The 18,923-nt window shown below is 42.9% G+C and overlaps 1 protein-coding gene across 1 annotated transcript in view; it reads left to right on the top strand.

Moving 5' to 3' along the window:
• Positions 1–3,297: 3,297 nt before the first annotated feature.
• Positions 3,298–18,923, top strand: part of LOC124790057 (UPF0489 protein C5orf22 homolog) — a 484,274-nt gene continuing 468,648 nt past the window's right edge. Inside the window, exon 1 of the mRNA XM_047257619.1 lies at positions 3,298–3,395. The gene's annotated coding sequence lies outside the window, so the exon portion shown is untranslated. The remainder of the gene's footprint in view (positions 3,396–18,923) is intronic.

The following is an 18,923-nucleotide window of genomic DNA, read 5'->3' as shown; positions in this document are numbered from 1 at the left end:
TTCGATTCGTGGTGGGTCTGTACAAAAACGTCGATTTCTCAGCTGTTTTCGAGAGGCAGCAAGGAATTCGAATGGTTCCTTATTGTGCTATTCTCACAAAAGCCTACAAAAACGTATGAGATTAAAAACTGTTCTCTCCTTTCACTATAGGATCTCCAACAGTAAAATTAGAGTTCAACTTTTTTATTTTCGTGGCATGGCGGGTGATTAACTGTCAGGATATCCAGACATTCAGGGATCGATCGATAGTTGGACAAAGGATCCACTTTTGTCGTCACGTGCTGCTTCATTCCCCTCTGATTATTTGTGTGTGTACAGAATGTTAAATGATGAATTCCATGGTAAAATGCTGTTCCCCTTGTAGCTGGTTGGTTAAGCCACAGGTTGGAGGAAGGCAGGCATCCTACCCGTGATATGAATCAACTCAGTGAAGCAATCTGGTGTTTCATCCAAACGTCGCCCAGTCGACTGGTATAGTAATCCGTTGACGCAGCCGTCAACAGCATAAATTGTACGGAAGCTACGGTTTTCACCATTTACTAAGTAATTGTGTGTCTGCATCAGTTCATATGTGGGTCATTTCCAACCTCAAGTAGTCTCCTGTTGTTTCTGCTCCTAATATCTTTTGCATTTGTGGTGATTTTCCCGCTTCAGCACTCTCATTTTTAAGTTATCTGGGACGATTTTCCTTCTTCAGCCTTCTCACTGCGCGTGATCTTGGATGTTCTTCTCACAGAGCACGCCTTCTTGACAAGTCCACTGCCAGACTGAGCGGGATGATGCCATGGCTAGCACATTGGACTCGCATACAGTATGAAGGAAGTTTATATCCGCTTCATAAAAAGTCGATTTGCTTCCCTCCATCCTTCCCCTATGAGAGAAGCGAGAGCATTTTCCTTATCGTTCATGAGGGTGTTTGGTAGAATATTTGTATGGGTGTGTGTGTGTGTGTGTGTGTGTGTGTGTGTGTGTGACAGAGAGAGAGAAAGACAGAGAAATGCACGTATAAACGGGTTCTCCTTTGAGAAAAACTGCATAATTATTAACTGTGAGTGTAGTGGAGAACCTACTGTTTGTCGGTCAGATCGATTGGACTGAGAACCGAATTTAAGAGCTTGTAACTGCGAATCCGCTGCTCGACCGATAATCACTTCAGCGTGTTATCATTGCAAACAACCATGAAACAACGTGAGAGACTTCCACAAACAAACAGTTTTCAGTGTCGTACATTGTTTATTTAGATTTTCTTCGCGACTGGATGGTCGTGCCATTATAAATACGTTCGTTTTAATGTGTATCATACAGTCTGGAACCACGCGACCGCTACGGTCGCAGGTTCGAATCCTGCCTCGGGCATGGATGTGTGTGATGTCCTTAGGTTAGTTAGGTTTAAGTAGTTCTAAGTTCAAGGGGACTGATGACCTCAGAAGTTAAGTCCCATAGTGCTCAGAGCCATTTGAACTGTGTTTCCAGACAAGAATTTGGTTGTCATCTTCCACGTGTGAGTGAAGTGCGCTAGTCACCCAACAGCAGCACGACATTGTTGTATTTGAATAGAGCACATGTGTCGAACAGTGGCAGTCGGTATAGAGTGTGCGTTTCAATTTTGTTACGTATGAAATAGGACATTTAACCTTGACGTCCCATCACTGGCTGCCACAATGCAATTCGGAATGGAAAAAAAGATCGAATCCGCTTTAAGAGTGTGTTATCATGGAAACGCGTAGCGAATGTAAGTAAAGAGTGACACACTGAAAGGTGTTGTTATTTCTGTGTTATCCACTCAATCGCAACATACATCATGAAGGAAATAATAACACCAAATAAGGGACCCGTGGTCTCACTTCTGTGTGCATACTTTCACCACAGTTAAAAAGTGTGTGATATGCTATCACCAAACCTCACAGCACGAAATACAGAGTAATGCAACAAGCCTCAGATGCTAAAGTACTGAGATGTGATTGTTCTCGCCAAAGAAACCATTCAGTATTGCGCCGTTGTGCCTCTTTTCTGTTGCGCTCAGTAAACCCATGCACAAGGTGCAAATAGGACAATACTTTATATGTAAACATGTCCATATTGGTGTGTATCACTTTTAACGTTCGAGTAACGCTGTCGGATAAACAAATATGAGACGGACCCGAACAATAGTGGAAGCAAGGTTGAGAGCGACAAGGAAAGTGGACATTACTGTTGTCAGCCGGCCGGTTTGGCTGAGCGGTTCTAGGCGCTTCAGTCCAGAACCACGTGACCGCTACGGTCGCAGGTTCGAATCCTGCCTTGGGCATGGATGTGTGTGATGTCCTTAGGTTAGTTAGTTTTAGTAGTTCTAAGTTCTAGGGGACTGATGACCTCAGATGTTAAGTCCCATAGTGCTCATAGCCATTTGAACCATTTTTCTTAACTGTTGTCAACAAGCGGTAGCAGGAGTGAATGGAAAAATTTTACCGTCGAGATATATGCACCAAAGTGCAAATATCTTCAGTGCGGTATAGATGCACAGATAAATGGCGGTTAGAAATCAAGCTACATGCAGAGACCACTGACTCTTTTGCTGAAAGACTTCCCTGACCCCAGAAACTTGTACCTGGGTGCGAGGCTGGGACGTACAGCCAGGTCTACAGTGCGGGGTGACGTGGAAGGGGTGAGGTGGGGGCCGAGTTCCGGCGTGCGACGCCAGACGGCGTGGCTGGCGCTTCTCCCGGCCCCAGCGCGCCGCTCGCCGCACGCCGTCTTTCTCTTGCAGGGACCGCCGCACAAAACACCAAGGTTAACTACGGCTCATCTTCGCAGGGTCCGCTTTTGTGCGCGATGCCATAATGAAACGCATTTTTCCTTGCCAGTGGAGCATGGCAGCGGCGAAAGGGTTCCCTGCCCGCTTTATCATGCATATCTCGGTAAACACATAACGTATATCAATAGCGGGCCGAGCTTAAGCGTATTCATAAGAAATAATATATGTACGGGAGGGGGAGAGGTGCGCCGTTTTGGCGGGAAGACGAGAGAGAGAGTACTGCGAGGGGAGGGAGGGCCGGTAGACAGGCTGCGTGCAAAGAATTTTTTTTTTTTTGGGTGCGTAATATTATTATTATTTTAAACGGGCGCCCCTCCCGGCGGCTACCCCCTCCACCGGCGGGCACTCCGTCACCCCCGGCGGGCGGCGTGTGTTTCAACCCCCGGCTGACCTAGTCTACATGTTTACAAGGCCCTCGGCGGCGTTCGTTGGCGTGCGGCGCCGCTTCCTCGCTCGCTGGCTGGCTGCCGCTCTTCAGTCGCTCCCTCGCCGCCACCGCTGCTACCTGTGTATCCTTGGACAGCGCAGCCTCAGCACGCTTTGGTAGCTTACAGCGGGACGACGCATGAGTAGTGTAGACTCTTCTTTCTGCCGCTGCACGGTAATGCCGATTATTGTAGCACATCTTTGCATGCTACTGTCCACTTCAAGTGCGAAAATTTTACATTTTAGGAGGCTTGACTGTGACCGTTATGTATACCGATTGAAAACACAAACTGCTGTAACAAGTCAAATTTATTAATACTTCGCACTACGTATTTCAGAGGTCCTCATGCGCCACCTTTGTTCGGTCCAGTGTTTAGAAAGTGTGTGTCGTGTAAATACGATTGGACTTCTGACCGCTCAGAGACAGTGACTTAGTTTACGCAAAAGTCGTATATATATATATATATATATATATATATATATATATATATATATATATATACTTTATGAATCCACCTGGTGATGGAGGTGTAGTCCTTCGAAACGTGTTGTGCAAAGTATAGTAATAGGCCAGGTTACAGCTGTTTCAAATTTTCAGTCGCTGTTGCCAGTTGTTACATTCTGGGTCTTGCAGGCTCACCATTCCCATTGTGGTGCGATTAACAGCACTGATCTCGTCATACTGGCAATGACAAGTTTGCGATAGTGCTGCAGGATATTGTGTGAAGAACTGACAGATGGGAACACAGGACTATTGTCATATTGCATCGTTTTGCTCGATCAAGTGCTCCTTCTTGCTCGACTAGTAACAATTTAGGCCAATGAAAATTAGGATGTTCTGTCTTGTGGCTCAGTGCGTGTTCCAAGTACGGGAGCGATGACTCGACTGCACAGACTTATACAAACCTGCATGCACGATATGTGAAAGGATATCGTTTTCTTTAGTTCACCAATACTTACTTACTGATCTCTGTACTGAATTGTAGGTGAATTGAAACTCTTTCCCCTTCTTTCAAAGTGGATTGTGATGTGTATTTCATGTGCCGTGTCGTTTGTTTTGTTCTGCTGACGCATCAGTACTTCATTCTTATTTCAAGTAAAGTGACACTATTAGCTAAAGTTACGTAATTTTTGACACCATTTGTGGGAATAGTGAAACGTATGTTCGATGCGAGATCATCGTGAATTTCCGCAGAGTCATTAAGAGAAACTGATAAAATCGTGTTACGATCAGGAATAATTTCAGTGTCACAGTTACTTCGACTGCCTAACCTATGTTTCATTTTTATTTTCGCTTTCTTTTCTAAAGTGTGCTCTGCATGAAAAATGGACTAATTACTCAAATTATTACTGATTCCATTTTTTAAATAGTGTTGAGATAGCTGTACCTTGCGAAGTTGTCAGTAGCTATCTTCTGTAAGCAGCAAAACAGATAAAGTCTTGGTGGAGAGCAATCTGTCAAACAATTCTGTGAATGCTGTAGTGTGAACTGTGATACAAACAGTTATTGTCTGTGTATTTGCCCTTTTTGTTTGGGTGGTGGTGGTGGTGGTGGTGGTGGTGGTGGTGGTGCTGGTGCTGGTGCTGGTGGAGGGGGGGGGGGAGTAAATTGGCTATAGAACAAGACTTTCCTTCACCAGATTCCTGTCAGTGTCTTAGACTAAGTAGTGAACCTTTTCAGCATGCTGTTGTATCATCTTCTGTATCTTGCGTTATCTTGTTACTCACACCATCTTCTGAGGTACTGCTGTGTGTTTTTGTTTTTAAACGTTGCACTAGCAAGATGCGTGGGCAAAAAAAAAGATAACAGTATTTTAAACATGGATATCAGTATTTTTCGTTTGACGCGGAACATGGACTTCATCGAATTATCTTGTTACTTTCATTCTCTTTCGCTCGCAGCGCACGTTTCACTTGCCTCTGTGCCTTCCAAGCCACACTCATCATTCCTCAAATCTTACTATAGGCTTCTGTTAAATGCATGAGCATAATGCGACAAGAATAGCTTAATGTTGGAAAAAAGCATAAGATATGTTCAGTCCGCGAAAAGTGCATCGTACCTCTTAGTTAACTTACACGGAAATGTGTGTTTCAATAAATAAATCCATATAACGATGCATGCCTGTTGCGGTTTTTATCTACGACTCAGGTATTTGGAAAGGCAATATATAGACAGCTATGAAATTTCTTAGTTGGTTATAAACTGAAATCACCGCATAACTACAGGGATACACCGTGTGACTGATTTTCCCTAGATCATGTTTTATCAAGAGTCGTAGCACCGCACTTAACAGCTGTCATTCTAGAACTGCATATCGGTAATAAGTGTCGGTGATCTTATAACTCTTGCGTTCTTCATAAAGGCTTCACTAGTTAAATACAAGATACGAGACGTAAACAGTAAAAGAAAGCCTTCAAAGATATGAATAATGGCGTTTTGACTTATCGCTGGTAGACGTTTGAGACGGCGCAGAAGGGTCAGTACATTGTGTTTCCTGTTTCCTCAGATCTCTAGCTTATTTTTGATGTTAATGAAACTAAATATGGGCTGCTATTTTTGATGATGCGAAACTAAATATTGGCTGCTTCGTATTTGAGTAGTCATAGGAAATGTAATAAGGAACTTATTTTATTATTCTCTTTGGAGGAGCAAAACGGAAAAATGAGGAACAAAGACGCAGTAAATTCGCAGCATTTAAATAATTCCTGCTTCGCCGCTGTCTCTACAAGACATACACTTCGCTTTGGCGAGCTACAATTTGAACTCTCGTTGCGTGTTGCAGCTTCGACGCCGTTCTTTCAGGTCATGCTGAATAATTTCCAGTAGTTACCTGCAGCCGTAAATAACTTTATGGAAAAAAATTATTTGCTACATTTATTTTTTTTCCATTTTTATAGAAACTGAAATTGTGTTTCAAGTCATTTTTATAGCTACTAGTCTTTACGACTCAGGAGATTTGTTATCATTATCTGTTGGTGTACTTGAGACAGCTAACTGCATTTATAAGGCTAGCGATTGATTTCTGTCTCTTTCGATGTAATGTAGGAAAAACCTGCCTCGCAATCCGTCGGATATGATCAGTATCGAGGGTTTATCTGGTTAACCAACATTGTCTGGTGTGCACGACATGTAAGAAATACGACAGATTTATTCCTGCTTACGTCAATGGAAAATTTCCCCGTAATTTTCGTTGCCGATATTACTCCGTTCTGCGAGTGCTTCCAGAACATGCATGGCGGACATGTAAAATGTCGCACGGACATTATTCGTTGTCAACAAGGCGTAACTGTCCCACATGATCCAGATCGTTTGTAAATATTTAACGAGAAGGCGCACAAAGCAGGTTTCGCTGTGGACTTGACGTGCGTTTAGACTGCACTCTGTTAACTGGCGCCAGTAGCTTTCTGCTAGTCATGGCCGCTACGTTAGTCACCCGCGCAACCATCCGTGTCCCACGGGTTTCATTTTTTGTGGCGAGTAACGGCCACGCGCCAAGCTGTACATTGAGTTCCGCCCTTTCTAGTCAAATGGCGGAATGGTAACTTGATGTTACGTGTAGAGCAACAAGAGCATGCAGCATGTGTATCTGGAAAAACTGCCATACAGTGTAGTCATTTCTGTAAGACGCGGCGTCTGCAAGACAGCCATTCTTACGTTCGCCACTGACATTTTACCTACGTTTCTGTTCAGAATGTAGCACCAAGCAAACAAAAATCAGGAGATTTCGGAAGCGAGCTAGATGGCGTAATGGACTAGAATTCGGGGTACAACGGTTCAAATCCGCGTTCGCCTATCCAGATCTTGGTTTCCCATGTTTCCCTTAAATCGCTCCAGGCAAATGCTGGTATGATTCCTCTAAAAGGGCACCGCTGGTTTTCTTCACTGTCCTTGAAACATTCAGAGGTGGCGCTCCGTCTCTGATGCTCCATCTCTGATGACTTCTCTGTTGACGAGACGTCAAACAATAATCTTCCTTCCTTCCTTGAGATTTCGGAAGCCACTGATTTCTAGAAAAATTCGATACTACTCTCATGACGTAGAAATTTTCTTCTGGTTTCTGTAGATAATACCAGAAATAGCTCATAAATGCTACATCTCCTGTTTGTCATGACCCCTAATCTAGACTGGGCTTTAAGGTCTGTCGGAGAAGGAAACAGCAAAAAACTAGATAGGAACTTTACCAAAAAGAGAGTCGTTAGACGAAAGTGTCCAGAGGCCGAAATGCTTGCCTAGTCACCAATTGAGAGCATTTTCATAACAGACTGCGCAAGCTTTGGACCGTGCTTGATTGTAGCTTTAAACAGGGAACTAACTGAAACAAAGGATCAATCATATCTGTGTTTCTGCGTATGGCTGGCAAATCACTGAGTGTATTTCGAAGGTACCCTCGCGTACATATCACGGATTTTAGGAAATAGGGCTACTTCTAGGCATCTGCGCGAGTTATGAGTCGAATTTTGTCTACACGAGCGATGTCTGGAGGCTGAAGAATATTCGTAGGTATCATCCTCAAAATAAGTTAATGAGTGTTTTAGCAATGTATCGTTGTTAAAGTGTGAAAAGTTTAAGTTTTCTTTCCAGATATTCTGCAACTATTTCCCGCGTGTGAAATAAACCCGTGCCCCATATTCGTTCGATGAACTATGCTAGTTGTACTCGATTAGAGTTTACAGTTCTCCCATTCGAGCAGTATTCCAGAATAAATGTTATGTAAGCGTTCTATTCCTTGGAGGCAGTGCAGATTAGATGATTTAAGCCTACCATTTGCCCAGAACTAATTCCATGTGATCGTTCCACTTCACATTTTTATACTGTTGCTCCTTGGTATTTTGTATGACTTTACTAGTTGTAACACATTAACTGTACAATCGATTGCTAAGGTTGTTCATCCGTAGAGAGCTCTTTGAGTTGAACAGCTCATACAGTTCATCACAGGACATCCCTTCGGAAGAAAACCTGTGGATTACGCAGTAGTCACTTTAGGTTGCAAGAGACTATTTCCTTGCAGTCGTGAAGGCTTGAAACTCTTTGCGACATAGTAATATTGTTTTGTAACCGGTTTTAATGGTGTGGCTGTAACCTGAGCAGCAAGCAATGATGACATCTTGAACCAAGAGAGGCTAGTTTTAGGGTGACACCCCACATGAAAATAACGTATTTTCTAGCATTCAACAGCCCCACCGTATCCCACCGTTCATAGTCTTCTCGTTAACGTCTAATTGGACATGTCATTATTCATCGTATTTTAAACGGAAGGAGCAGTCTTTTCTTAAAATTTATTTCTTATGTAAAAAACTACGATTGAAATTATATATGTAAGTTTCCATTTGTAGTGATTGCAAGATCAGATTTTTTTTGTTTTCGTTGCCGAATGTTGAGTTTGACTTGTATTATCCGTAGAGCCACTGAAGTGTCTCATGGGGACTGGCAAGACACAGGCCATGATACGTGAATGCGTTGTTTGTTATTCTTCTAAATGTTTCAAAGACAGGCGCTTCATAAACAATTTCTATCACTAAACATCGTGGAACACATTTCACTATCTTGCAAAAAATTTCATGGGAACAAAACTGTCATTCCGTTGAAGAGGAACTGAATTAGAACACTGTTGAAAAACAACGAATGGACATGATGATCTTCCTCCTTTTGCATGCGCATACCATTCCTTTCTTCTAGTCGAGTTTCCGAGTCAAAAAATATATGCTTTCTTTGGTGCCTAAGATAGAAACGCTTAGTTTCTTTTTTGTGTTATATTATTTGTCTTCGGATATTTTCATTGGCGTTATTTTTATAGTTGGTGTATACATCTTGTTCAGCCATTTTATGCTTCACCTAACCCTAAACCAAATGAAATTCAACATGGTACTCGTCTTTTTCCTGAAAGCCTGTATTCGATTTAGGTTACCTCAGGAAATGTATAACAACGTAATTTAACAAAATTCTCAGAAACCGAAAATGAGGAAGCGAAGTTACGCTGGGGTGCTAAATCTGTTACACCAATCGTTTTAACTTACACAGCCGATTCTGCACTTCGTGACACATATTTTTGATTGATAATAGTGATAAAATACTCACAAATGCAATTTTCATTATATGAAGTAAGAAGTAAGTTAATGAAAAACATTGTCATCGAATAAGGCAGCATATAGGGAAGTCGGTTCAGTAAATTCAACTGGAAGTACTATGTCTGCGATCTCTGCATAAAACTAATTAAAGCCAAAATGTCAATTTAAAACTTGTAAGAGAACAAATTATTGACACAATTATAAAGTTACGTCGTAATAACGGTGTGATTCCTCTTTAGGCCCTCTTTCTCACCGTAGTATGTCCCTCACTAATCTTAAATTGCTTGTGTATGTTCCGTCTTCATGTATGACAGTGAAATAGCTTCATCAATCAAAGCGAAATAGATAGAACATGGTATTAACGAAAGAACCATACGATGCTCGGTTAAACATATTTAGGAAGTTCTAGGGAAACATGTCTCATCGAAAAAGGAAGTAATGTTCTACTGTATGTTTGCCAAATCCTGTGTTTTTACACTGTAGTTCACATGTTTTCGGTGCAAGGGTATGTATTCCCTACTGTATACAAACCGCTGGCTTCATACAATTTAGTAATGACGCGCCTGTAGATAAGTTTTTAACATTCGAGTAACTATATTCCTCACCATTACTGAAATTATGGACAACAGGACTTACTTTAGTTGCAGTTACACCATAGTAAAAAAATAAACGTCTTACTGTTCGTTGTCTTTCTAAAAGTACGTATTATGTGCAACACATGCAATCTATGCAGAGGCAGTAGAATATTCGTCAGGTTGTGTAATGTAGAAAATTAGATATACTTCCGAAATTGCTATGGTGAAAATGTCGTAAAGAATTAGAAGCCGAGAAGCGGCGTGATCCGTATAATAAAAACCAAATTTCGTTGGTAAGATAGGTTCTTATCCACCCTTATCCGAAATTACTAAACCGTAACAGCTTCTGATGCTGCTTTCGCCCATATAGTCTACTGCTAATGTGTAGTAATGTTTAAAAATGGAATAGAAATGCTCGGAATGTGTTTGTGAATGAAACCAGTAACGAACGCTTTTCTGCAGATGCATAACGTCTCAATGTTTAGTCGTAATTAACGGAGTATTTACGCAATGCTTCATCTTTGTTAATGTAACAATTTTTTTGATCTTTGTTAATGTAACCATTTATTTTTTGTTACGTCGGCCAACTTCCTAGAACCCACGTAACTTCTGTTTTGCGGAGTGTTCTCTACACGACTTCAAATTAATGCACAACCGTTAGCATGCACGGAGAAGTAAAGACGAAATTGATAATTAACACGCTGTTGATGCCTCATAAACACATGAAAAACGGATTGGAGTAAACAGATTTATATTCTGCCCGTAGTAAGTAATATCTGATTAGCGTCACAGCAAGAAGGGTTTAAATACCAGAATTAAAAAGTTATTGTATCGCAAGAAATAGGCAGCGGCTCGTTTGTATTTTTATTATATGTATTGCATCAGTAACAGTCAGAAATAAGGTAGTACAACAAGAAACGGAATCCGATGCGTTTCTTCATGGTCGTCGGTAACTGTTGCAGCGTCAGATTGTGAAAGTAGTACGTCTGGATTACGCAAAAAATGTGTGTTCTCTTGTCAAAGAAGTATTAAAGATGTTTAATAGTTTGTCAGATTGTGTGGAGTGAATATGGAGATGAACCTCTTAAAGAGAGAGTGCAGTTAACTATAGTCTGCGTTACTTGTGAAGCTTGCAATCTACAGCAGCCAACTTCCGAAATTCTATGTTGTGATGTGACACGTAGAAATAATAAATGCGGCTTGCTTATTCTATCTAAATACCAAAACAACGAAAAGCAGCAAAGCAGTACGCTATAGATCAAGCGAAAGCTATATTTCCTAAAGCAGCATGACGCCGGCTACAGGCCACTAAATAAGACTATGACACCACATGTTGAGATTCAGCTACAATATGTCCATCCAGCAACTGATAACGGAATTTTTTTGGCTGTATGCGGCATTTGAGTCGCAGTTGTGAAACGCTCGTGTATAGATGTTGCGGGATGTAATGTAACAAGCCGTCTAGTTGAGCGGTTTCACAAGATGGACTATGGACACGAACGTAGTTTACAGCGATCGCGGCGCGGCAGGTAGCGAGACAAATGAAGCTCGTCGCCTGCGGCTGCGGCCGGCAGACTGGCGAGGTCCGACCGAGCCCGAGGTCAGGAGCGCCGCGCCGCCCGCGCTAATTGCTGTTAAGAGGCTACGCGCATGCGCGCCGCCCCGCCGCTAATTTGCACGTCCCCCATTAGACCGGCACCACGTGGCCGGCCGCAGAGGCGCGCTGCTCCAGTACTGCCACTGTGCCCTGGTCAAATGGGCCAGCACGCGAACCTACCTTCGTCTGCATCTACATAGCGCAGTTAAAAAAATCTGAGAGAGGAAATCCTACTTCTAAAATATAAGACTGCTAACGCGGTAGAGCGAGAGTGTTTCCAAACAAGGAGGAGGACGTTTCTCCCTATGCTCAGTAAGAGGCAGAGATATTTCGTTACATTACTGGTAAATTAACATGTATTTGAGCTTGTGGATATACAGGAAAGCGTACGAGCGGGGTCTGTGAGTTTCAGCCAGTCACACAGTAGCGCCGGGTGGAGCAGCCTGTCTTCGAGGCGCGGGCGAGACCCGTGCGGCCCTGCGTCAGAGCAGTTGCCGGCAACCGGGCTGCCGCTCGCCGGTAGGTGCGAGTGACGGCGTTCGCTGCTGACACAGTGACTGCGACGGTAAGACGAGGCCGAGGTTGAAAACTAGCAAGTAAAACGAAGGGCGGGAGTAGTGGCTCTGTTTCTACAGTGACTCACCTCGGACGGACCGCATCGCGCAATTGGCTCCCCGGTCGGAGGAGAGAGCAGGAAGAGGAAGAAGTTTCCCGGCGGGCGGACGGCGCTGGAATGGCGGCGGCGCTGGGCGTCGGGACGCTGGGCGCCAGCGCCTGGCGTGTGCGTACCGACACGGGGCGACACACGCACACAGGCGCACACCGACGCGCCTCGGGAGACGGGGGAGCGGAGGAGGAAGACGGAGGAGGAGGAGGAAGAAGTAGAAGAAGAAAAGAAGCAGGCTGCGCTTGCGCGCGTCCTCGCCCTTAGCGTCGGCGTCGCCCGGGGCCGGCGACGCCGCGCTGTCCTTTCCCGTTGTCTTGTAGGGAGCCGGTCATCGAAGCGGCGCACAGTGTCCTAGAGGTGGTGCTCGGTCTGGCCTAGTTAACACGAGACGTTTTAAATACCAGCCGGCCGTTTGGCGGGCGTCGCGCGGACCCCCCTCGGCGAGGCCGTAGGTACCGCGCAGGCGCCAACATGGCGGCGCCGGCTGGCGGCGTCGGTGGCGCCCCCTCCCCTCCTCCCTCCACCCACCTCCTGAATCCACCGCCCGCCCCCACCCACACAACCCTCCCTCGCAGCGCGCTGCCACCCTAAGCGCGGCCACGGGCCAGTCATTACTGCGACCTCGCCAGTTAACGGCCATCTCGAGCCTCAGTTGCTCACTGACATGGACTGGCGGGCAGTACTTCGCGCGTCTGTCTTGCACCTACAGGTTCTGAGCTAGGGTCGGGATGAATGGGGAAATAGTTGTCAGATTTCATGACAAATGGCTCACACTACACTTGCTACAAGTAATTTTCTGTATGGCGCGCATATTTTCGAACTTTTACTGAACTGATACTTTTGCCAACATGTAGTCCAGTTTCTGAAGATAAGTTTTTCGAAGTGGAGGAGGGGACAATTGTCGCACCTTGTTTCCGCCCCCCCCCCCTCGCCCACCCCCTCGCTTTCCCCCGCCTCACCCTCTCCCGCAACACCCATGTCTTCACACTTACCAGATTCCTCATACTGTCTGTTCTGTTTTACTGGGTAGTAGCGTACAGGATGATTTGGAACACAATCAAGGCCCATTAATTTCTTCGTGTACTGATCCACACAGCATCAGTGTAGCGTCTAAATGGTGAAACCATTTTAAAACCACAGTAGGCTGTCAGCCTTATTATGCAAGATGCCTGCATTTCACAATATATACAGAATGACTGACCTGCCCATACCGCTGTCGTTGCACACAATCCGCAGTGTTATAGCTCGCCTTCATAAACCATGCTCGAGACGTGTCATATTTTCTCGCTTGTTACACGCACACTGTTAGTCCTGCAGAACACATGAACAGGACCTGTTTGTAGTAAATTTAATGTAGTTAAAATTGTGCACTGGGATATGTTTTCATTGGAGGCCACGGTTTTCCAGTTATTCAACAAAAACATACAAAAGTGACCCTGAAACGCACTTCCACCCCACACTCAAACCTCACCACTCAGAATTTCTAGTATGTGGTCAGTGGCACTGCCTCCTACCACTGTACAAAAATTTCCAACTATCGAACTGTTCCCGACATTCGACCTTTTTTTGTTCTTGGTTGAGTGGCCTATTGCGACACCAACATTGTCGGCAGCTTCGTTAAAATTTTTAATTTCAACGTGCCTGTGAGAGCAATGAAAGAAAAATGACGCAGCTTCGTCATCATTATTAATTTAAACATGGCGGTGAGGGTAATAAACGAAAAATGACTTCTGTGAACGTTACGCTAAAACTAATCACTGGTACTTCGACAATTCCATCTAAACTTAATCTTTACAAGCACAGTAGCTCTGTATTCAGAAGGGCTCACGAATACAACATTGTAATCGTTTATTTTATACTGTTAAAATTCACAAAACTTTTAGTTAAAATATACACAATCGTCAGTTTTAGAATTTTTAGGTACTCCCTTGAGCCGATGGCATAGTAAAAAAACAAATTGCTCTGAGCACTATGTGACTTAACTTCTGAGGTCATCAGTCCCATAGAACTTAGAACTACTTAAACCTAACTAACCTAAGGACATCACACACAGCCATGCCCGAGGCAGGATTCGAACCTGCGACCGTAACGGTCGCACGGCTCCAGACTGTAGCGCCTAGAACCGCTCGGCCAGATGGCATAGTAAGGCCAGTCAATGTCGACTGCGGGAAATAATTCGTGAAGTCGTAAATGTTTCTATAATGGTAGGAGGGTGTGTCGTGAACAGTGTACTAGGTATCCTGACGGGTGGGTGCTGAGACGAGCTACAGAATATGAAAATCTCGTCCTTGGTTTATGAAGGCTAGCTGTAACATTGTGGGTTGCATAAAACGACATCAGTAGGCGCAGGCGAATCACCCTATAGAAATCATATTACTGGTCTGTTTCGGCCAATGGCCATTTTCAAACTGACAGCGTTGGTGATGCGTGTGTGTCATATTTTAAACTTCTCTCTTGCTGTATCTGTCCCCAGATAACACGAAACAGATTTTTAACTCTATACACACGGTACGAAGCTATAAATATGAAAATAGCCAAAGGCCGAAACTTGTCAGTAATGTGATTTATATGCATAGTGCAAACAGAGCCATCTTGCCTACTAAAACTGATAGCCTACGGTGGTTTTAAAATGTTTTCTTCATTTAGGTCCTTCTTCATGAGCGACTTCCGTGTCTTACCTAGCTACTCGTGGCATCTGAGTGTAATAAAACGCGTCTGGCGTATTGTCCCTGTACTAAGTTTGACCTGTCACGAGTGATGGCCTTTGTTTACATTTCAGCGCCAAAGTAGCCTAATGAGTGCTTCTTACAAAAAGTTAAAATTTAATAACATAATTTATGGGCTGTCAATGACAACGGAGTTTATGAATGACAACATAAAATTCATATTGGATGTTCTTGTCAAAGGTCGTGCGGTAAATTTTCCACTCTGGAAAGTGAAATAGCAGGATAAGTGTCGGACCAACATTTCAAAATAACATCATTCATTTGATCGAAAAATATACACATACAAAGACACCAGAGAATATTTACAGGGTAGTAAATAGCGCCATTTTACTTTATTGATTTTGTTTCCTTTCAAACTGCCAAATAACCTCAATAACTACTGTTTTCGTTGAATAATTTTCTTTTTTACACTGTTAAAACCGTTTACCTTATAAAGATGTTTCATCTATTTACGTGTTTATTTATGCACATAATAGATTTTTTCTTTTGCTAGTTATTGTAAAACCTAAATGGTACCTTTTTGCTTTCAGGTACGCTCTGTCTTGGGGGAAAACTAGTAGGAAATACGTCAAATTCTCATGTTACCTTACTAAGAAGACAGACCAATCAATAAGTTGAAGGCTAGGAAGACATAAAAGCACAAAATCCATTACTATAACATGAGAATGGCGAGAATACGTTAACTTCCGATGTTAGCAGACACAACAACGTGCCCCGTTTGCGCGCATGCGCAGCCTACTCAAGATTTTAGCATCTGCATTCGGCGCACTAAATTGATCACTTACGTCACTAAGCTACTCGCGACTTGGTTGGCGACTGATTTACTTACAGGCACGTGAGTCGCACCCGCGGCTAGTAGTCTGTTTTGACCAAAAAGGCTCTCGTGTTAAATGGACCTTAGAGAGGATCCGTGATGAACTAAGGAACGAATGAAGTGTAATGGACGTATGTTCGGAAAAGTATGGTTTCCATCCCAGAGGCCGTTTTGTCATTGCAATGGACGATGCGCTGCTGTTTGGTACTAGAGAATGGATCTTGAGTAGACCAAACTGTAACAGCCACATGACCGTGCCGCTTAAGGCACCCTTCCTGCGAAGACGTAGTTATCAGGCAGGTACGCCTTGTCCATAAGGCGTCGTGCGAATGGACTGATCTCTGGTGATATGTAAGGTATATTGAAAATACCTGTATCTATGCCACATTCTGGCAAAGAACAACGCCATGTTGTCTACTGGAATGTACAGTACATTCTGTTGAATGATATAAATAAAATTATAGCCAGAATAAAAATCATGAATTTCCGTATGTATGTTTATTGCCCCTTTTCGCTACTCACCAAGGGATTGTCTCCCATAAAGGATGTCTTGTAGTATCATTTCCAATGTTCAGTATCACGCTGCTTATATATTTCATACCTGCGTATTAAAAACACCAAAGAACATTCGTATACGCTCGGTTTGCCGCGTTGTAACTGACTTCGACCCCAGAGACGTGAACAGCATTGCAGTGCAAACATATTGTAAACAACCTCTTTTGTACGCAAACTGCACTCTGGTATTACCATACTAATACACAATAGCACTCATACCATTGTTTTACTCAAACCATTCGAATTTAGTTTAAGAGCGTTGTGTTACTGAAATTGTAGACGTGTCTGTGGTAATGTTGGCAAACAATTGATATAATAGACGTATCATGGGCCCTATATAGTTACATATCCCTCGAGCGGGATATGTAACTTTGTGTTCTGCCTTACGGCAGGTTTTGTCGTGGGGGAAGCCTCGTCGGAGAGGTGTACTGCATGAGTGTCGAGGGGAGTGATTCCAGTGATGGTTTCCCGTTGCCTTCCACTGATGATGACGAAATGATAATGAGGACTACACAACACCCAGTCCCCGAGCGGAGAAATCTCCGACCCAGCCGGTTCAAATGGTTCAAATGGCTCTGAGCCAGACAGACAGCCAAAGAAGTCATCTGCATGGGACCTTCACAGTCAAGCATATTAAATGCGTCGCTTAGTGTGTGATACCTGCTGCACCGTTCTAGTTACTTCAGGAACTTTGAATGTGCCGGTGCGACGAAACTTACTCTTGATTATCTGTTTTTAGTACTCATTTGTGAGTATTAAAAACAGAAAAATAAAGAAATAGACATTAAACGCGTAAAGTAAATTATGTGAGTAAATATCGTGGCAGGCAACATCAAACACTATTATTTTTAAAAGAAATTCTTGCTACTTCCTAATAATATTTTAAGCACGTATAATCGAAGACTCTGATTCTGGAAGACAGACGCCAACATTTCCACGACAGCCTATTTTAAGAATTTGCAGGAATCAGCATTGAAGACTCTAGGATTACGACCCCCAACGTATCGCTCCTGTAGGAGCAGCGAACACAAGACTACACTACTGTTGCGATGAATTTCGTATTGAATGGCGAAGTATACAGATAGATGTAGATGAAGAATCTGATTTATACGGTTTTAGAAGCTGTCACTACCATAAGCTATAAACAATGATGACGTCGTGTCCTCGGGACAATACCTTATCGATTTATGGAAGTCAGTGTGTAAGCTGTTAGAAATTGTTCAAACAAGATACTGCCATCGGCTGCCTTCATCAGATTCTGAGATAAATTGGTGTTTTGGGTTACATACTTAAACTCTGTGGATTTTCAGCTCGGAAAACCAGAGCGCCGCGACGGAGAGAGTGAATTAAGATGACGTTTTAAATGATGTAGTATGAAGGGTGATCATTAAGGTTTAGTTATCACACCGAAAAACAAAAGTTAAGTAATTAATTTTTTGATAGGTTACAACTGTAGTCATCGTACACAACGAAATGCCTGCTCAATAGTAATATGGTTAACCGGTAGGGGAGCTGGAAGGAATATGCACAGCACATTGATAAAGTCATTGCATGGTAACTCCTTGTGGCAATAGCAGAAATATTACAGTTGTGTCAAGCCAGACAGACAGTCAAAGAAGTCATCTGCATTGGCCAGCAGTTCCCACTGCTGCCAATAACGAATTACAGTGTGATAACTCCATTTTATTAACGTGCTACGGCATTTTAATACTTTCTTGTTAGGCATGTCTGTCTGTTCAGTATAACTTAGCAATTGATTCTAAATAAACTACTCGATGAGCTAATAACTTGAAATTTAGAAATTTTAAACATTGCTCAGAAGTGACAATGTAATGTTATCTCGCTTTCGTGGCGGTATGTGCAATATTAATCTCGCTTTTGTGGTCGGTGTGTTTGGTAAGGGTGGAGGTTGGGGTGATAAAGATTGATAATGCCTGATATCTTGGGTGTCCTTCAGGACTGGAGTGTTGTGTGGTAAGGATCAGGCGTTCCAGGCGGTATGTGAGCGCACGGGCATGGCGAACAAAAAGGGGGGTAAAGAGGAGAGAGACAGAGAGGAAAGGACGAGGACATGCTTGCAATGTATGCGACATAGACGTCGTTGAGCAAAGTATGCCATGATTATTTAAATGAAATATATAATTTCGTCAAATGATTAAAATACAACTCGAAAGTTCGCACAAAAGACTAAAAATCAGAAAATAATTATTTAAATGAATTAAATTCTTAATATATTACGTTTTTAAATTCACTAAAAGGCATAAAATAATTTCTCGTAGACCGGTACAGATTCATAACACTATACAGAGAGCCCGGAAAATTTGCACTTGTCGATTTTTAATGTGTATGAAAATAGTTGTAAGATTTACAAGGTAAAATGTGAGGCGCATGCAACAGGTAATAGATAGAAGGTGAACTATTGATGTCTCTACTATGTATGGTATGTGCGATACGTTTTTTGTTCAATTAAAAGTTCACAAGCACAAATTTTCAGCTATGTGTGGGGGTTAGAAATCTGTTTGGTGGTGGGAGAAATTATTTTGTACGCTGTAGTCTGATTTAAAACGTGTTATGTTAAAATCTTTTTTATTTAAATAACTAATTACTGCTTTTGCTACTCTAGTGTTACCCTACGGTTGACCTTACTGTAATGTTGGTTTTATAGTGTGTACCACGACTGTGGACATGGGATGCAAATTACCA

The sequence above is a fragment of the Schistocerca piceifrons genome, chromosome 3, assembly GCF_021461385.2.
Source record: "Schistocerca piceifrons isolate TAMUIC-IGC-003096 chromosome 3, iqSchPice1.1, whole genome shotgun sequence".
Lineage (NCBI taxonomy): Eukaryota > Metazoa > Arthropoda > Insecta > Orthoptera > Acrididae > Schistocerca > Schistocerca piceifrons.
Note: the sequence above shows the minus strand (reverse complement) of the source record. Positions and strands in the feature narration are given on the sequence as shown.